The sequence below is a fragment of the Lycium ferocissimum genome, chromosome 8, assembly GCF_029784015.1.
Source record: "Lycium ferocissimum isolate CSIRO_LF1 chromosome 8, AGI_CSIRO_Lferr_CH_V1, whole genome shotgun sequence".
Taxonomy (NCBI): Eukaryota; Viridiplantae; Streptophyta; class Magnoliopsida; order Solanales; family Solanaceae; genus Lycium; species Lycium ferocissimum.
In genome coordinates this window covers 28,851,509-28,857,915 of record NC_081349.1, presented here as the reverse complement: position 1 = coordinate 28,857,915, position 6,407 = coordinate 28,851,509, and the positions used below count along the sequence as shown (strand labels likewise).

General features: G+C 31.5%; 1 protein-coding gene across 1 annotated transcript in view; it reads left to right on the top strand.

Annotated features, from left to right (window-relative positions):
* The window catches only part of LOC132066231 (uncharacterized), a 19,107-nt gene that overhangs the window by 12,186 nt on the left and 514 nt on the right, over window positions 1–6,407 (top strand). The window lies entirely within an intron of this gene.

Below are 6,407 nucleotides of genomic sequence, written 5' to 3'. Positions count from 1 at the left end.
TTTTATTGGGAAAGAAAAGAAGACGATCCACGTGTCTATCGATGAATTTGGCCTACATTTTTTTATAACAAGTTCAAAAACATACATATAAATAGCTTTCTACTATCATTGGGTTGAAAAGGGCAAAACCCCTCTTTATCAATTTGTGAATTGTTTATTATCTTAACAACCTGAGTGAAGTTGCAGGGATATATAAGCAAGTTTTTTTTTTTTTTTGGATAAAAAAAAAGGTGTCAGAAAGGTTGTGTCATAGGGATAACTAAAAAAGCTAATTATTCTCAAAAGTTATTGTGAAGAATTCTCAGAAAAAAATTATTTTGTATTCTGAGTTCCAGGATTCTAAAGAAGCAGATAATAGTTGCCTTTATTGTGAACCATTCCCGTAGTGTGTTGTTGCACTATCTAGATATATTATGTCTCGGTTGCAAGTGATTTGTAGTTTTTATTTAGTTGGGTCGGGTTTAAATGGAGTAAGTTTAAAAAATAAAATCAGATTATTTTGGGGATTTAGAAATTTCCGTTAAGACATGAGTATATTTGAAAACTTTAATGACGGGAGGGGTATTTTTTACCCAAATTAATAATGCAAGATATTTTTTAGCCCTTTTCCCAAAGTAGAGGAGTATTTTTAGCTCTTTTTCTTTTTTTCTTTGATATATTATATGTAACCATAATAAAAATAAATAAATTCATTAGATACTTAAGCGAATTATTAGAAAAACTAACAAATACATTAAAGACCCGTTGGACCATAAATTTTTTATTTCAGAATAATTCTTCATTTCATTTGAAAATCGGTGTTTGACCATGAAAATTCAAAATTCAACTTGAATTTCGAATTTAAAAAGCAACTTATAACCTGTTTTTCAACTCTATCATAATAATTTCAAATAAAATATTATTTTTTCTCCTTTACAAAAAAGTACAACCAAACACAATTTCAATTTTAAAAATTTCTATATTTAAAATACTTCCTTTATCCCAATTTATCTGATACACTTTTCTTTTTAGTCTGTAGCAAAAAAGATGATACATATATATATTTAGACCACAATTTTTTTCTATTTCTTTCTTAAATTTTGTGTCTATTCAAATTATATCACATAAATTGGGACAAATTGGGATGGAGGGAAATTCGCAGGAATGCCCCTTATTCGGGGTGGTCTCTAATTTTGTCCCTCAAATGCTAATCTTTAATTTTTGCCCTTCGCCTAAAATATCCTGAGGTTCTGGGTATGAACTCCAGCTCAGGCATAAAAATAGAAAAAAATTCGCAGCAAGGCTTTTGAAAAAGTCTGCCTCATGCGGCATTGATTGTCTTAAGGCATAACTAAAGTTCTTCCGGATCCGGGAGAGGCTGCCTTATAAGGCAGACTTTTAGTTATGCTAAGGAAACTTTTGCCGGAGACGGCATAGGTTGTCTTATAAGGCAGACTTTTAGTTATGCCTTAAGGTAATCTATGCCAGATCCGACATAACTTTAGTTATGCCTTAAGGCAACTTATGCCGCATAAGGCAGACTTTTCCTAAAGCCTTACCTTGCGAATTTTTTTATTTTTTAACTGAGCGAGAGTTCAAACCCAAAATTTTAAAATATTTCGACCACTTTTTTACGAAGGACAAAAATAAAAGACCAGCAATTTAAGGGACAAAAAATTTAAGACCACCCCAAAAGAAGGCCAATGCCCTCAAAAAAATGTTTTGATTTTTATAGCCCAACGCCCTAGTAAAAGTAACCCAATCCATAACTTCTTTGGACGTATTATATTTATTAAGTCATCCATTTGCTCAACTTAGAATACTAAACGAAGAAATTTGAAAATGAAACGTGAAAAGTAGGTATAACCACATTGCTAAATCCGCCTCTTGATTGTTAGGCAAATGTTAAAATCCATTGTTGCAAACGGTAGTACAGTAGTAGAAAAACCAGTGCCACAAGTACATTGTTAGGCAAATGTTAAAATCCATTATTGCAAACGGTAGTACAGTAGTAGAAAAACCAGTGCCACAAGTGTAGATAAACCAGTGCCACCTTGCATTGAGAAAACAAAAGAAAATGCTAACAATGCTCTCAGCTACATCCGGTGGTGTTCTTCCACCGACACGTATCCTAAGTGGACACAATGTGAAATGTTGGAATTCGAGGCGTTTAAGGATATGGTCTGGTGATTTTCCAGATTTTCTTCCTAAACAATTTGAGAAAATTAAAGACACTTATGCTAGAAAGTTAGCTTCAAGAATTGAAAGACTACCTGTAAGCTTCCATTTTTGTTTTAATTTGTTTGTCATACTTTCGTTTTTAGTTTGTTTAAGAAAGAATGCGTTTTTCTTTTTTATTCCACGTGGCATGTTTAAGATCACAAGATTAAAAGACATCTCAGTACATTCTACATTTTTTTTTTGTTTGTTTGTTTCTTAAACTTAGTCAATAAATTCCAAACGCGCTCTTTTACTTGAACACCTCAACTAAACCTTATTTCATTTAGACACCTGAGGTAGGGCATAAGTGCCATTTAGACTAGGGGTGGGCATGGTATGGTATATCTGGATTACCATACGAAATCGAAATTTTTATACCGTGGTTTTGATATTATGGTCTTTGGTATGCATTTTTAAAAAGTTTGATATTCGGTATTTATAAATAATAGAGAAAAGACATTATTTGACCCCTGAACTTGACACGAAAACTTAGTTTAGCAACTCAACTTAAGTTGTATTTATTTACCCCCCTAACAACTTTCAAGTTAATTAAATAATTTAGCGGCGTGGACCAAACTTGAGATCTAGGTGTTGTTCACCACCTCGATCGGTGATTGGTCCACGTCATTAAATATTTTTTTAATTATTTTTATTTATTTAGTTTTTTTTCTTTCTTCTTCATTCTTTCCCTATTTTATTATTTTATTAAACAATAATTAAAAAAAAAAAAGAAAAAGGTGGACCCATAGCCGCCGTTCTCCTCCTCCTAAACTCCCCACCTCCACGCCGCCGCCAACACCCCCCACCGCCGCCGCCACCACACTGCCACCATATCCATCGCCTCCTTAAATCAAACCAACTGAAAAACCCATCTTTGTTAAAAAATTTCTTTATTAATCATATTTCCACCATAACCACCCACCCGCCGCCGCCGCCAACCTTTCCCACCACCGAAGCAACAATAATTTCCAACGGACCATCTTCTTCCAATTTTGTTTCTACTTCTCATTCAAATCACCAAATTAAGAAAACCCACAAATTTTGACCGAAATTCGGATTAATATCAACCAAAAAAAAAAAAAAAAAAAAGAAGCGGCGGTGGGTATCAACAAAACCCACCTGTAATTTCTTTCAATTTCACCGAGGTCAGCGTCGCATCTTTCAATTTCATATTCGCTTATAATAACTACTAGAAACCCATAATTTATTGTTGTTAAACTGCCCTTCAAATATGCTCATCAATGAAGAAAATGCACGAACTGCCCATCAAGACAAAGAAAGGAGAAAAAAAAAAAATTAAAAAAAAGGAAGAAAGAAGGCGAGGAAGATAGCAAGAACGATTTGGAGGATGGGGTAGAAGGAAAGGGAGGGGCGGGGGGTTAGAAGAAGAAGAAAGAGAAAAGAAAAAAAATATTTAAAAAAATATAATTAAGTATAATAAATTGTCATCCAATTAGAAAGGACGTATGCAGAACCTGAATCATTTTTGGTGTTTTTTTCCCTTCCACGCGCTTTTGAGAAAGTCAACACACTTTCTTGCCACGTCACCCGCTAAGAGGGGTATTTAATTAACTTGAAAGTTGGGGGGTACATAAATACAACTTAAGTTTAGTTGCTAAACTAAGTTTTCGTGCCAAGTTCAGGGGTCAAATGATGTCTTTTCTCTAAATAATATACCGTAATACCCAATACCATACCAAAGTATATAGTTACATATACAAGTCATATATATTAGTTTTTAATACTAACAAATATATAAACAAGTATTAGTACGGAATTAATTGTTTGAACATTGGAATTTTGATTAATCTAAGTTAATTGAAATGCCCTCTTGTGTAGTTGATTTACAAAAGGGATTAATTGTGCTTTTTTTGAATATATTTACATGTGTAATAAAAGTTGCTACAATATAATTGAGACGTTTCTTAAATAACCAAGTCATAATTATCTATTATAAAAGTGTATGTAGGTCGAAGTCGAACAGACTATGGTTACCGATTTACCATACCAAAAAATACTGAAACTGAACTTAAAAATACCGAACGATACCGAATTGATTTGGTATGGTAATGGTATAGTATTTTTAAAAATCGAAAACCAAACTTTCCAATACCGTACCATGCCCATCCCTAATTTAGACACTTTTCGCTGACTTGGCAACTTGCGTGATTTCCACGCCTAACTAGCACGTGAAGAGCCCAAAAAATAGTTGTTTTTTTAATTATTTTTATTTCCTTCTTCTTCTTTATTCTTCTTCTTCTTCTTCTTCTTCTTCTTCTTCTTCTTTATTCTTTTTCTCTTTTTTCTCCATTTAACAAACCTTCCATCATTGCTATCTTTTTCACCGGAAAAAATCAAGACCGCCACCACCCTCTCTCTCCCTAAGCGTTTAAGGGACAAGAAAGATGATTTTTCTTTGGATAAATCTATTTAATAAACAAAAGAAAAATAAAATTCTCAAAAATATTTTTTTTTTAAAAAAAACTTGCCATTAATGGAGTCTTTAGAAAGCTTGAAGTTTTAAAATGAGTAAATTGATTTGATGAAAATTTTGAGAAATTAATGTTGGATTGTCTTTGTGTCTTTGTGGGGAATCTTTAGCTGAAGTTATAACAAATTTAGAGGAGTTTCTCTTGAAAATTTGGATTAAAATCATGATTGTAACAAGAACAACATGAAGATGGTGAAGAACACCAAGAATAACTATTCATTTCAGAATTTTCAATGTGTCCTTTTTTTCTATTTCTTTTTGTTAATAACGTGTCCTTTTCTGATTGGGTGTAAATCACGTTTTTTTTCTTTTTCTTTTTTAGAGTATTACTTTTAATTTGTTATTAAATATTTTAAAATAGTTTTTTTTAATTAAAAAAGACACATGTCCTCATTTTATTCGTCATTTGTCACGTCAGCAGTGAGTGTATTGCACATACTTTGTAAATTTGGTTGATTCAGATAAAAATGTCTAAATGACACAAAATTTTATCTTCACATCGTGTGTCTAAATGAAATAAAAGTTTAGTTGTATTCAACTAAAAGAACGACCACCACGTTGTCTCATCGATGAATTTGGCCTACGCTTTTTTTATAACAAGTTCAAAAACATACATATAAATAGCTTTCTACAATCATTGGGTTAAAAAGGGCAAACCCCTCTTTGTCAATTTGTGAATTGTTTCTTATCTCAGCAACCTGAGTGAAGTTGCAGGGATATATATAGGCAATTCTTTTTTTTTTTTTTTGGTTGTTGGATAAAAAAAAGGTGTCAGAAAGGTTAGGGATAACTAAAGAAGCTAATTATTCTCAAAAGTTATTATTATGGTGAAGAATTCTCAGAAAAAAATTATTTTGTATTCTTAGTTCCAGGATTCTAAAGAAGAAGATTATAATAACCTTTATTGTGAACCATTCCCGTAGTGTGTTGTTGCACTATCTAGATATATTATGTCTCGGCTGCAAGTGATTTATGAGTTTTTATTTAGTTGGATCGGGTTTAAATTGAGCGTGTTTAAAAATGAAATCGAATTATTTTGGGGATTTAGGAATTTCCGTTAAGACAAGGGTATATTTGAAAACTTTAATGACGGGAGGGGTATTTTTGACCCAAATTCATAATGCAGGATATTTTTTTAGTCCTTTTCTTAAAGTAGAGGAATATTTTTTTACTCTTTTTCCTTTTTATTTGATATATTATATATAACCGTAATAAAAATAAATAAATTCATTAGGTACTTAAGCAAATTATTAGAAAAACAAACAAATACATTAAAGACCCGTTGGACCATAAAAATTATTCAAATTTTTTTTTCCAGAACAATTCTTCACTTTATTTGAAAATTAGTGTTTGACCATGAAAATTTAAAATTCAACTTGAAGTTGAATTCCAAATTTGAAAAGCAGCTTATAACATGTTTTTCAAATCTATCTTACAATTTCAAATAAAATATCATTTTTTCTCCGTTACAAAAAGTACAACCAAACACAATTTCAATATAAAAAAAATACTCCCTTTATCTCAATTTATCTTATACACTTTTCTTTTTAGTTTGTAGCAAAAAAAGATGATACATCTATATATTTAGACAACAACTTTTTTTTAAAATTCTTTCTTAAATTTCGTATCAAAATATATCACTAAATCAAAATTGGGATGGAAATTGCAGTGCCCCTTTTTGGGGGGGTCTTTTTAATTTTTTCCCTAAATTGGGGGA